Source organism: Ambystoma mexicanum, chromosome 6p (assembly GCF_040938575.1).
Source record: "Ambystoma mexicanum isolate Mex_15411 chromosome 6p, UKY_AmexF1_1, whole genome shotgun sequence".
Classification (NCBI taxonomy): domain Eukaryota; kingdom Metazoa; phylum Chordata; class Amphibia; order Caudata; family Ambystomatidae; genus Ambystoma; species Ambystoma mexicanum.
Genome location: NC_090935.1, coordinates 1,224,473,868 through 1,224,488,868, shown reverse-complemented (window position 1 = coordinate 1,224,488,868; position 15,001 = coordinate 1,224,473,868).

Here is a 15,001-nt window from a genome sequence, read left to right as displayed (position 1 = left end):
TGCCTTGCGTTTCAGCAGCTGTACATTCATTGAACGGTTGATTTTCTACAGAACTTCGAGCACGTGTAATCTTTTTCGTAGTTAAAAGCTCACTTGATTCTTTACTTCGTCATCAGTTTGTTCAAGATCTATATATCGTCTTCAGCCAGTATCACGGGACGTCATGCATACTCTTTGTGACGTCACTTGCTTCTTTTCTTTGCTCTTTCTCATATTCCTTCAGGGAGTTCTTACCTCTGGTTGTCATCACTTCGGGGATACCTTTGTTAGGGTTGTCTCAAGGGGTATCGTCTTTCGAACACACGCTGCGGTTTTGGCACAATGGCTGGTGTTAAACATGGCACGGTCTCATGTGTCCAATATATGAGAGGAAGGGGTGGGGTCTCCTGCAGAGGTATGCAGCTGCTCTTCTACATTCCATTTCTTGGCGACAATTTATCAGTGCACAATATACCTTCCAGTACAGTGCGCTGGGGTCTCTTTTTCATTTTAAAGGCCCTATACACTCTCGAAGGATTTTTGGTGAATGTACAAGTGTGTCCAAGACAGAACTGGTGGCAGCAGTTACTTTTAAAGCATTATTGACTCTTTTCAATGGTCCAAACCGCGTTTATTGCGTTTGGCCCAGGAGAGTGGCCAGTGCCTAAAATGGCCATGCCACGAGGGCCGTTGTTCTGTCCTTCAGCCATTTTGTCCCTTTGCCTTCCCCAGGTCTAGCAGACCCGAGAAATTCCTTATTTGGACATGCAGACCCAGCGTAGACCAAAGTTTTCACGGGCTTCTGCATGCATTGTGTGAGTTGGAGCTCTCTAGTTCCAATACACATCCTGCGTGCTAAGATGTCTGGTGTGCTAGGATGACTGGGACCACTGTGGTCTGGGATTGGTCCACGTCTGGAATGGTTGGATGTGAGCAGATCTCCTATTGTTTTGTCTTCGTTTTGGCACAAAGGAGATTTTGGATAAGAGAAGGCACACTAGACCTATTCCAGGTTGATCATCTGAGTTCACATTGAACTTAGAAAAGGAGCGAAGTATCCTGAACCGAAGAAGCAGATCGGTGGAACCGCTGGTGACCTGCTGGAAGGTTTGGCATCCTGACCCCGCTGATGACCCATCAGAGCCCCTGTTTCTCACGATCACAGAAGGCCTGCAAGGGTGATTGGACCCGTTGGAGTAGTGGGACTAACTACTTTCGGCACCTCCTGCTTATCCTGCAAACGAGCCACTTCGGCAATCTTCCTGGACCGCCAAGAGAACTGACCAGCTTGTATGTGACCTTTGCCTTGGAACCACCGCCATCTTGAGTTTCGACTTGAGTCTTTGGGAACTGTATGCTCTTGGTAGAAGGCACTCTCGGGCCGAGTTATTCGGCTGTCAATGGATTGAATATCATTTTTTCTAAAACTAGGACTGTGGTTTTTGATATTCACAAATCAAAGCCTTTGAAGAAACTTAATATGAAAGCTTGCATGCCATTGAGCAAGTTTCTGAATATGAGAATATTCACCTTATTTTTGATCAGTCCCTTACTTGGGTTTCCCATTTGGACCGGGTTGATGGCACTTTGCAACAGAAAATACAGTCTTTTCATTGAAGAGCCTGATGGAACATTACAGGGTTAAAATACGCTCTCCCATGTTGAATGGTGCAGAGATGTGGGCCAAAAGACAAATGGCTAAATTAGGGCTGTTGGAAAGGCTTTGCTTGAAAGCGTGGCTTAAGCTTCCACTTTTGACGCCTGTTGAGTATGTTCTGTTGGGGGCAACATTGAACTTGGTACACAGTTCTCTAATGGTCAGTAACTTCAATCTTTTTCTGAAAGTGGAGCAATCTGGTGAAGGTACACTATTAGATTACAATCATCTGTTGACCAAGACAACATTTCTGGGCTATAGCAGAATTGCTATCTGTAATATCTCCAGGGAGGTCATCAACTGGATGCAGAGACTGGAGTCTATCCCTGGTAATTATGACTATGCCAAAGTTAGTGTGCATGACAAAAAAGTCATCCACAACTCCAATGTTGAGCAGCCGATGCCCAATTTAGCTGCTAAGAGCATCAGTAGGGAATATGAAACACAGAACTTGAGTTATCTGGGCGGACAAGGTTACCTGTCTGCCTTTTCCAATAACTGGATTGTCTCCAAATATATATGAATAACATTTAATTTTATTAAGACTTTAGAGGTTGTAGGGAGCCAGACTAGTTTAGACAAGATCTTGCGAGGCTGTAGGTTGTATGGCTTCACTGACTTGGAAACTTCCAAGCATCTTATTATTGAGTGTGAAGCCTTGTATGATATCAGATGCTTTTGTCTTCTGGCTTGCAGGGCTCACACTGGATTTACCGATCATAATGATCTTTTGTCCACTTTTTTAGATGATGATGATGAGAACCTGATTTATTATATGACTACATAGTGTCAAAGGGTGGAGGGCGTTTTACAGTTGCTAAGCACTACATGAGTCAGGGTTTTGTCTTGTGTAACACATGGTTAGGCATTGGGAGTCATTAGCTGTCTTTTATATTTATTTAGGAAAGAGTTGAAGCGCTTACTCCTGATACGACTGGATTCAACTTCGTGGTGGGCACCTTAGCAGCAGAGGAACAGGGTGGTGGTGGTGACGTTACCACACAGAGTTCCCAAGGCATGGAGACCTCATTGGCGGTGTCTGGTTGGATGGAGAAGGCAAAGGTGGTGGGGGCCATTGAAGGCCTGCCCTTGGTGTGTCAGGCAGGGGTACCGAGCAGAATGTGCAGGCTGCACACAAGGTCTACAGACAGGAGGCAAGATGACATGTCCATGAACGCATTTGCACTTTGCGTTTGGGTCCTTGCTTCGAGGACAGTTCGGAACTGCATTTTCTACTGATCTGGGAACTTTCAAGCTCAAAATGTACCCTTGTACAGCTCCTACACCTGTTTTTATTCATTATCCATTAACAATCTAGTACAAAGAACATACTTGGAAGAATATTAGCAAAACTGTTATTTATCTTAAAAATGGCATTAGCTATTGCCATCCTTCCTCCCCAAAAGCCACCTCCACCACAAGCTGGAGGACCCACACAACAAAAAAAAACACAGTATTGTCAAAGACAATGAATAGGTCCAGGAAGATGAGGTAGAGGAAGTGCCTACCTCTAGCACCGATAGAGAATCAAGGGTCTGGCAGTTCTTTACCACTGTTGGAAACTTTGTACTCAGTCGCGGAGTACCTGGACATTACTCCTACGGGACCACCTCCATGCACTGCCACACCAAATCCAACTACCGCAATGCTCTCAGAAAGATTGTTACTTTCTTACCAAGTAGTACGCTGTCTTCCTCCACATCATCTTCCTCAACCAATATTGTAACCACACAGCCTACTTCTGTGGGACACAACATTCCACCAGCTACCTTGCAAGCAGTAAAAGAGGCTGTTGATCCATATCTTTGGAAGACAACAGTCCTCTGTGTATACTTCAACACACCACTCTGCAGGGGGAAGCAATTTCGAAGTGCGTTTGAAACTGTAATCACGGAGCATGATAAACACTGTCCGCTACCTTAGAATTAACACACGCGCAACGTCTTCCCCTGTCCACCTGCCCCTCCATATTAGTGCTTGGTGTGTCTTCCCTCATTTCCCTCTTCACCTTATGTTGTAACCTCTGCTCCAAAAAAACAAAATTTAAACAACCTAAGAAAGATTCCTTTAGGAACCACCTTTCACAGTTAAAAAATAGAACTAAAAAAGATCTTATATACTCCATCTACTTTACATTTGTCAGCAAAGTACATAGACTCAATACATTTTTCCAATATTACCATTAGCATTTTGTGTTATACTAATGGGAATAGTGTGACGTTCATCCCCCGTTCCAGGGACAGGAACGGGGGATAACGGCCCGGCAGCCCAAGTTAACTGCCCAAGCGAAGTGTGTCTAAGTGCGCCCTGATGTCTGCAAGCTTCGGCGTGTTATATATAAATAAATAAATAACAAGGGCTCCGGGCCATTATCCTCTATTGCAGCCCCTGCAATGGGGGATAAAGGCCATTAGCACCCCTGGTTCCCAAAGCGGGAACCCGGGGTGCTAAAAAATAGATTTTTTTCCTACAGCGTGACGCCTGCGGCATGCCGCTGTAGGAAGGAAAATCCTTTTCCAAGATGGTCACCATGTAAAAAGAAGGCGGGACTGAGCCCCACTTCCCTTTCCATGGCAGCCTGCAGAACCCTACGACCATATTACCACAATCACATTTTTTTTCCCTTTCAACCCTTTCCTACTTTCTAATAACTTTACCACATAGCCGGTCCCAGGTGGACGTGGCCACTTTAACACAATTTTTCGCCCCTTGCAGTCATGGCCAGTAGTTAGATTGTCCGCGCCATGTCCTTATACCATGACCCAGACAATCTGACTAGTGCCCATGGCCACAGGGTATACCTCAGTCACCAAAGGTATATCACTATTTTTTGTACCTACATTATGACACTTGTCAAAAAATAAAACACGGGTCCATTTGCAAAACCATGCTTTAAGGTCTTTGCCAAAGCACCTTACACAAGTTTGCTTGAAATCTGCCCATGTTTTATTTTTTCAAAATGTATGTACATACAATAGTCATATAACTTAGCCCCCACTTGACAAAATCCATTCAGTCTTTTCACAAACATTGAAGGTTGGGTCTATAATCTTTCTCAAAACATTTTTCCAGATTCGTCAAACGGCAACAATGTTATAAGCCAGCTAACAATGTTGAGACCCCCCTCTAATTTTGCCCCATCTTGAGAAAATCCCACCAAACGTTAAATCGTTTTGCAAACTTTTGTGTAGATTTGTCAAATAACACCACATGTATAAGCCTTTACAATAATTTGGAACCCCCCCTCTAATGTTTCCCCCTTTTAACAGAAACCCACCAAACCTTGCAAAACTATTCAGGTTTAGGTCTAGCATACCATTCTAAAATTACATGGAGTTTCATATAGTGACGCCAAAGTTATAAGCCATCCAAAAACTGCTTTCTACCAACCCTGTAATGCAGAAATAGGAACAGATGACACCTGAAGTGTCCACGGACACTACAGGACTGTCCCAGGATATCTGGTGTGTTCACAGACTTTCGTGGGATGAAAAAACCTGTTTTTTGCCTTCTTATGGCCATTTTCCATCCTGTCCTCATCACCTCCACTGCACCAGAGATTGTTTGTTGAGTTTTACAAGTGCCATGTTGTGTTTTTTTTTTTTTATACTGTTGTGTCCGCGGACATTGGCAAAAGTCTGTGACTCCAACATGGCAGGCATTTCAAGAAAACTGATGCATTTCACACTTTTCCCCATACAATCAGCGAGCACGCCTGATGTCTGCAGACTTCACATCACCCGATACACCAATCAGATGACCGAACAGGGAAATGGGTCAGCAGACTGAACCCAGATATCACACATTTTTTTGACTTACATTTAGCCCATTTTAAAGAGAACTACTGGATGGATTTACATCAAATTTACAAAAGCACGCTTTCGGGACCAAGCCGTCACTCCTGCCAGAAGATTGGTGAAAATCTGTCCAGCGGTTTGGCCTGTAGACGTGAGCAACGTTTTTGTCCATTATGACTATGGGAAGAAAATAAAAATGGTCACCCTCCCTATAACTTTGCCCCCATTGACGAAACCTCACCAAACTTGCCAAAGAAATTCAGAACGGGCCATATACTGCAAAGTTTGCTGAGAATTCGTCGAGGGGGAGCGAAGTTATAAGCCGCCCAAACAGTGCTTTTCCTTTGGATTTAGCAACTTAACCAGAACAACGTGGCCACTACAGCACAGACCATTTAATATATATGTATATATAAACATATATATATATATATATATATATATATATATATATATATATATATATATATATATATATATCCATCTGATTTTTCATCCTTCCCTTTTATCCTTCAGATGGTTTCTCTGCTCGACTTTCATTTGGCTCATCAATCTGTCATAAAGCGTCAACTGGTTGATGTGAACCCGTTTTTCTTCTGTCAGTTCTCCTTTTAGGATGCAGATCTTTTAGGCACCATGCCAAGATGGGAGGAATTTCTGCTCCAGAGTCTGCCACAAACCTCTTTAAGATACTAACAATTGTTTTGTTGTATCACTCTACCCTCCATTTGAGGCCGGGTGGTAGGCAATGCGCATTTTTCTTTTTACCCCTAGAATCTCCCACATCTTTACCATCCCCTCACTGATAAAATAGCTTCCTCGGTCCAACTCAGTCCTTTGTGGAAGGCCGAAAAGAGAGAAGATCTAGTTGATCATTAGTGCAGCAGCTGTCTCCGACTTTTTTAATTCAGGGCTGGAAGACATTCTCTCCACTTTGTGAACAAGCATGTCACAGTCAACGTGTATTTGTTTCCTCAAGAGGAGCGAATCACTGGGCCAATGAAATTGACTTGTAAATCTGACCAAGGCAGTGTCATTCCACTTTAACTGGGTTGGAATTCAGCACACACAAGAAACCCCATTAATTAGGTAGGTTTTGAGGTCCTGGCCCATGTGTGTCCATAGGCAACCTTGTATACGATTTCCAATGCCGTTTGAAAACCCCTGTGACCGGCAGTGGCCACGTCATGTGCGGTGGTGTTCAACACCAGGCTTCGGAATGAAGTACCACCCTCTGGTCACAGCCAGATAGGGCACTCCTTACCAACAAACCGTCTTAGAACCAAAACATCTTGGAAAACTTCATCAACACCAGGAGATCCTCTTTACTGGGATAATCTGACTCTGTTAGAGGAAAGCTCACAGGGTCTTCAATGAGTCAATCACATTTCCCAATATTCGATTTCTCTTTCTGTGCAGTGATCAAATCTGCATATGGGGTATCTTTACTCCACTGGGCTGTTGAGAGTTTGCTGTTAGCGCAAGTTTGTGACCTCGTGACAGCTGCCATTTGGATTTCACCCAGCATTGATTCAATTTCTTTGAAATCCCCTGCAGAGCTCTAGTGTTAGCCAGCTGTGTCGGAACAGAGTGTCGGAAGCGGCCTCTGAAACGTACTGCTGTTGACGAGCAGAGGTGCGGCTTGACACGTATTGCGGTGTGCGAGGGTCCTTTCCTCTAACGGAAAGTGCGGAGCCGAAAGACGCGAAAGACGCGAAAGATCAGACGGGGTCGTGCTCCGTGGCACAGCGAACGGGAGCGAACAGGGAGCCTTGTGCTGTGCAGGTGCACCCCGAACTGAGCACTGCTGGCTATTAGAAGGACGACGCGAGGAAGGAGCGGTCCTCTGAGAGTGCGGTGCAGGGGAAGAGCCCCGACGAGCTGGGCAGAGTCGCTCTGTCCACCTACTAGGTGAGGAGTGCAGGTATTGACCTGCCTCACTGTATTTTTGTGGGCGACCCCCCCTCCTCCCTCTCCCCTGTTGGTGCCCCCACTTTGTGAGTGCAGGGATTGACCTGCCTCACTGTATTCTGTGGGTAATACAGAAATAAGGAGGGGGTGAGTGGAGGACGGGGGTGGAGGACTATTGTTTCTCCCTCCCGTTCAGCCTCCTTTTTGGGCTCCAGAGGTGTCTGTACGACGGTATCCTCCACTTACGAGCCTGTTGGGGTGCGCTGGGGGATTGATATTTAGTGCGCATATCCACAAGTACCCTTCTCTATGCCCTGAATAAGAAACCAAAAGAGGTACACAAGTCGGGGACTGCAGGCTACAGCCTTTGACCCGGTATTTACTGCTAACGGTCTTCCCCTTATTGGAGGGTTGGGGGTTACGTTGGATAAATCCTCTCCCCCCCCCGTACTGCAGGATTGGACCAGGTGATAGCAGCTCTTTCCCCTTTTTGGCTGTATTTTGACTGGGCAGTGCGTTTTCAGCCGGCTTGCACTTAGCCGTTTGAAAGAGTGAGAAAAACGCAGCGATGCAGCGGGGAAAAAGAGCGCAGCATTCGATCTATAATTTACGGAAAGACAGGACCCCTGCTACAAAAGAGCCAAAGGAGACCCACAGAAAGGGAGGCAAAGCTAAGAAAAACTTGAAATATGCCTGACCTGTGGCACAGGGAGCTATTACAGAGTTTTTCCCTGTTAACCCCCCCCCCGAGACCAATTCAACTACAATTGAGGAGAGGACTGAACTGGCAAATATAGGAGGCACCTCTCTAAATTCTTCTAACTTTGATGACATTGACAATAATTCTCTTTTGGATCTGTGTTTGACGATACAGAGAGGGATGCAGACTCACACGCCACAGATAACATCTAAAGTCTCTTCGCCCCTGAAAGAAAATAACATGAATATTGATTCAGGGGGACATAATATAGTTGGAAGTGGGGAACGTCTATCCCTCTCCCCGAACCTTGCAATGGCCTCAATGGAGGACGAGCCGGACCACGAGATGGTTGAAAGCACTGGTTCCCAATCCAATGCTACACAGTTAGCTGAGCTCCAAACGTCTGTAGCCTCCCTCCAATTTGCTTTGAAGATACTGCTACAGATGACGGGACGTATCCTATCTAATACCAATTCTATCTTCACAACATTAAACTCGAAGGATATTCTGCGAGAAGAAACTGAAGTTAATCTATCGGACACTCTCCTAATAGCCGAGGAGATGGAAGAACAAGCTAACGAGAAGGTCAGGGAAATGGTGCATGGGACACCTCATAGTAACATCCTAATTGAAGATACTCCCACAGAGACAGAGGAACAAGATTTGGAACATCGTCCCCAACCCCCCCTCATGCGTAAACAACGTAGAATGGCCAGAAAGGCCCTTAAAAATAAGTCAGCCATAATACATGCCCATCTCCTACGGCAGGGTCAGGACCTATATTTGAAACTCGCTCAAAAAAAGCCAGGAAAAGACAGACGTGAGCCGCCCTGCGAGCAGCAACAAAAAAAGGTCCGCTTACAGATTGGTTAATCCCTGAAGATAAGTCCCAGGGCATGGACCTAGAGGAAACTGCATTAGAGGACTCGGGGCCTGTCTGTGAAGTAAGCTCGCCCTTCCACCTTGAGCCTGCTCCGGAGACACGGTCCTCGGAGGACCAGACTGAGCATGCTCTCTTGGAACAGCAGAAGCTAGTGCCTGAAATCAAGACTAATCGCTTATGCTTCATTAAGAATCTGTATCCTAAGAACAAGAACTCCTGGTTAGCACGCTCTGAGCTATTAACTCGGCTACACCACATTCCACAACTTCGTATTTTAAAATCTGATGATTTTCTTTTTATTGAACCTCTGTCGGGTCCTAATCCTAATGTATCTGCCCTACATTGTTCTTTTTTTAATATTGTGCAATTATTGAGAAAATATAAAGAAGAACTGAGAGCGGTGGATATTGATATTGATGTGGACCCGCAAGAGAAGGATCTCTCAGTTATCTCTGAGGAACCAGTTGGGATATCATCTTCTAGTAATGAGTGCAATACAGGAGTAGGAGACAGTCCTTTATTGGTAGAAGTACAACTAACACTCAAGTCCTTGTTAGATCCCTTACCCCAGCTGTTGCAAAATCATTGATATCTATCATTACTCTGATGGAACTGCAGAGGTTTTTCACATCTTTTGAGGACAGATGGTTCTTCTGCCTTCCTATCGCAACATAGCTATATTTGTCTGCAGGAAACTTGGTCATAAGACTCTTTAGTGTTAGATGGTTTTGTTATACATCAATCACCTGCGAAACGAGGCTGTAAGGGCCGCCCTTTTGGTGGCCTGTTGACGGGGGTTACCAAAACTATGAAGTCCCGGAAAATACAGTGTAAAGCTGAAGACCAGGTATTGGCGGTGGAAGTAGAATATCCTACTGAAAATGGTAGTAGTAGATTTCTACTAATTAATCTGTATAACCCTCCCGGAGCAGTAGTAAGGGACACCTTACATGAGGCCATACAGGATTTACTGTCTACCTGGACATTAAGAACTAGTAACGTTGCTTTCACTGTTGTGGGGGATTTTAATTGCCACATGTCTGACGACACTCTTATACCCACCAATCCAGGTCTTAGTGCGAAGTGTCTGATGACCCATAGTAAGAGGGAGAATGAAGGACTTGGGTGGTTACAATTGTTCGAAACCTGGGACTTGGCGATGATTAATGGCCGCACTTTTGGGGACAGACCTGGGAAGCATACTTGGGCAAATGGATCATCACTTAGTACATTAGACTATTAAGCCTAATGGATGGAGTGACCATGCTGCGCTGCATTGCTCAATATCTATACCGATCCCCCTCACTCCCCTAGCGCATATTGGAGATATACAATCTAATTGTCCAGGAACTAGAATTATATGGTCAGAGAAAAACATCAGAGCGGCTTCTGAAGCTCTCAAACCTACCACCATACAGGGCCTTTATGATTTTCACGATATAACGATAAACGAAATTGAAAACTGGATATCGGGCTTTTCAGGTTACCATGCTTCAGCCAAAAAGGGCCACATGTTAAAAACGGGAGGCACTTTACCCCCTTTTAACAGAAAAATCAGAGATGCCAAGAGAGGGGTCAGAAGAGAGATCCGTGGCTTAAAATCCTTGAATCTTTCTGAAACCCAGTACTGCGAGAAATTAAGAACTGCTAAAACTCTATATAGAGCTGAGATCAAAAATATTAAGAGAATAGAGCGAAATAACAGGGATCAGCGACTCATAACTACGATTTGTGCTAGGAACTCGCGTAGCATTTGGGCACTTCTCAATGAGAATAGAGGGAAAGTTATAGGCCCTATGGTCAACCCAATTGACGAGAATACATGGGTAGATTTCCTATTAAATCACAATACGAAAGAAGAGGAGTCCTGGAGTATACCTATGGAGAAGGCCCCGATTATTCCCCCTTTTGATGTCTCTTCGGAGGCAATTCTCAATAAAATTGCCTCCCTTAAGTCTTCGAGAGCCCCTGGCCCTAATGGGCTAGCGAATATTGTGATCAAAAATAATTCTGTATTCTGGGCGGAGTTATTTTCCTTACTCTTTAATAAGATCTTAGCCCAGGGAACTATCCCCAGTTCCGGGCAAACTGCCATTCTTATTCCAGTATTCAAAAAAGGTAGGCGCTTAGACCCTTACAACTATAGGGTTCTATCTATGTTAGATATCACAGGGAAACTCTTCGCCTCTTTACTACTAACTGAGCTGCAAAAATGGGTTGATAATACTAATATACTTAGCAGATTCCAATGCGGCTTTAGACGGGATTTCTCTACATCTCATAATTTACTGGTAATGGACATATTACGCACTAGAGCGCTTAGTAAAGGACAGCCCCCGTTGTATGCCCTCTATATTGATTTTAAGGCCGCCTTTGATTCCATCCCTCGTGAGCGGCTCTGGGCCAAGTTGGAAACAATGGGATGCCCATCAGGACTATTATACTATCTTAAATTACTCCATCATGACACCTCGGTGCGCCTTAGACTTAATCAAGAGGGCAATACAACTAGAAATGTGTCTCAAAATAGGGGGGTTAAGCAGGGCTGTGTTACAGCACCTCTTATTTATAACTTATATGTCTATGACATCCCCGCGGCTCTTACAGATGTGGACAATTGCCCACCAAAATTGGGGGATGTACTGTGTGCCGTTTTGGCCTATGCTGATGATCTGGTAGTCCTAGATAACACCATAGGTGGCCTTAGGCGCTCGGCACATATTCTTTGGGACTATGCTAGGACCAATGGTTTGTCCATTAATCTGGATAAAACTAAAGTACTCAGATTCACCAGGAAAAGGGTAACCCTTGTAAATTTGGTGGTACATAAAAATCTTATCCTCTATGCCCCTTCTTACCGATATTTAGGAGTGGAAATAGAACCACTAGGTGATTATACACTATCCAAACAGGGGCAGACCACTCGTGCATTACAAGTAATTTCATTAGTTTCATCTTTTACTAACAAGCAGGGTGGTTTCACTCTATGGGGGACTCGCCATCTTTATATGCAAGTCTTTGTCCCTATGGTTATATATGGCATTGAGTTGCTGTTAACAGTTGATTTAGAGTGGCTTCAAGTGATCGAGGGCAAGTTCTGGAGACGCATGTTGGGACTTCCCCCGGGGTTGCCGATGGCTGTGATAAGATTGGAATTGGGCCTTCCTTCATTGAAAGCTTTGATATTGAAAAAAAGAGCCGGGTTTTATCTGAAGATAAGTGGTTCCTCTAATCCTTTATTGTCGGTTATTCAGCAGGAATTAACTAAAAAACATACTACCTCACCTTTTTATAAAGATATGAGTAAATTCTTTACCTACATTGGCTGGACTCATAGAGGGGCTTGTGTATCTAATGAAACTTTAAATGCACTTGAGAAAAAAGTAGAACTTTGGGATTGGTTAGAACATTTCTCCCACTTGAGTAGTCTCAAGTCATATAATTTTGTGAAATACCGAACATATCAGTTTATGAAACCACAGGCCTATTTATATCTCTGCCCTACCAGAAGACTCCGACGATTTATCATTCTGTTCCGGTTGGAACAGTTGCCTACTCTAACCAATAGAGGAGCTTGGAATAATATCCCTGCTAATGAGCGGACATGTCAGCTTTGTAAATCTTTATCGTGTCCAGAAACAGCTAGGCATCTTCTGACGCAATGCCAGGCCATGAAGGAGCTGATTATAAACTTTTTGGGTGAATTTGTGCATGATCTACTAACCATCCATGAACTGTCGTTCTGGCATTACTGTACCAACACTTGCAACATGCACCTATTCATAGCACTTTATAATGTCTGGCAACAGACTGAATTAGGCTTAGGTCTCTAATTAGATCTGAATAATAACTGCCTAGTCATCTGTTTATCTTATTATATTTCAAATTTAACATGTATTGTATACTGATGAACTTATGATTTTTGAAACAGTTTTAATATTTGATGTTGATATATATGGTTTTATGTTTATGTTGTGTTTGTAAATGAAATATGTGTAAAGTTTGAATTTATTTTCAATCTATATCACATTAAAGAATTTGAATTTGAGTTAGCCAGCTGGTCAGCCAGGTCATTCCCGGTCCTATCTGGCCCCTCTATTTTAGAATGACCTCTTATCTTATTCCAATAGATAGTTATCTCATTGGAGGTCACCAGGTCATCAATTGACTGGCTCAGTTTGGCATGCTTTAGAGGTTTGTTATTGGCACAAAGCTGCCTCGATTCTTCCAGTTGATCAGGTGCTCCAGAAACACATTCCTGACATAATAAGAGTCAGTGATTATGACCAGTGTATTGAGTTGGTGGTGCACTGCAGTGAGGATGGCCTGATAAACGGCCATCAACTCTGCAACCTGACTACTTCGGGGTGCTATTTTATAACCAGCAGAGGGTTCCGGGGTATCAATCACCCAGGCATCCCCAATGCCAACCACCAGTTATTTTTCCCTGTTGTTATCAACATGATAGGAGCATCCATCCACACACACTATGGGTATCCCCTGGCACGTGCCTTCTTCATAGACCTTGTGTGGGGAAGTTATGTATGCCTCCATGTGTTTGTTGGTCATTAAACTTTCGTCCTTGAGACAGTTTTCTTGAGCACAAACAAGCAAGTCCACCAACCCTTGCACTAGGGGACACTTCTTGTTTTGGCCATATCTGACCCCCACGGACAGAATCCAGCAAGTCATTCTGAAATTACTAATGTTCCCCACCCGGATTCTGTCACTTTGTAGATATTGCAAGGGTTGATGAGGAGTTTCGACAATGATTTGCTCCCCTTGTATGAATTAGGCTGTAATTTTTCAGCGCCCATACCGTTGCCAGGAGTGCCTTCTCACAATCTTTGCATTTTTCCTCCACAGAGGACAAAGTCTTGCTCGCGTATGTGATAACTTTGTTGACCTTGTCATGCTTTTCGTACACTACCGCCGTTAGGCAAGTATCTGAGAACTCCTTCTCTGAGAAGTACTCCCTGTTCTTTATGGGCTAAGCCAACCAAGGAGCCTGGGGAAGGCTTCTTTTAAGTTGTCCAACTGCCTCAGAGTGTTCTGCACCCCACTCCCACTTGACTCTGGCCTTTGATAAATGGACCAAGGCTCGAGTGAACTCAAAGTAGTCTTCAATGAACTTTCGACTATAATTAGTAAGTCCAAGAAGGCTTCTTAATTCTTGCAGAGTTGTAGGATCTTTTGATTTCAATAAGGCTTCCACCTTCTTTGCTTGGGGATTAAGACTCTCAGGTGTGATCTCGTGCTCTAAGAAGTTCACTCGGGTCATACACCTCTGTGCCTTATGAAAGGACAGTTTTGCTCCGGCCTTCTGCAACTGGGTAAGTACATAGCAGATTTCTGCTATATGTTCCTCCACAGTTGAGCTCTTGATCAAGACATTGTCCACAAAGGCCATGTTTCTCCTTTCGCTCAAATAGGTCATAGCCTTGTACCATTAGGTCCTTTTAAATGAGGAAGCGCGTCATTACATGGATGGTGATGCAGAATAACTCTTACACCAATAACCAGACTGACTCACGAAGTTGGAAAACCAACTCTATTTTTTCCTTAATTGTCTAAAACAGGGAGTACAACAGACATCAATGGACGTCTCACAGCATAATCTCAATGTATCATATAAAAAATAATGCTTTATTAGAGAAAACTCATCATTCGTGATGTCATACTACGTGGAAAACTATGAAATCCTACTTGGGATTGTGATAGGCCTACGGTGAACATCTAGGTATTCTTTCTGTAGGGGATTGAATTGTGATTGGACTCAAAAATCAGGTGGACAAATTAGGCCCATCCGTTGTGCAAGTCATCCTCAATATGAGTTAGATACACGACACACCATTGGCTCTCAAACTATAGGGCTCTTCAATACATGGCCCTCTATAATTGGTTGGCACACTTGTACCCTTCTGTAACATTCAACTCGCTAACAGCACGCAAGCTGGTACACCAGGTGCTTGTGGGTGGAATGACCATGCCTCCCCACCCAATTAGCCCATCATCCATCATCACTCATGCCGTCTGCCATTCAAGTTGAATAGATAACCAGTTCTTGGCTGCCC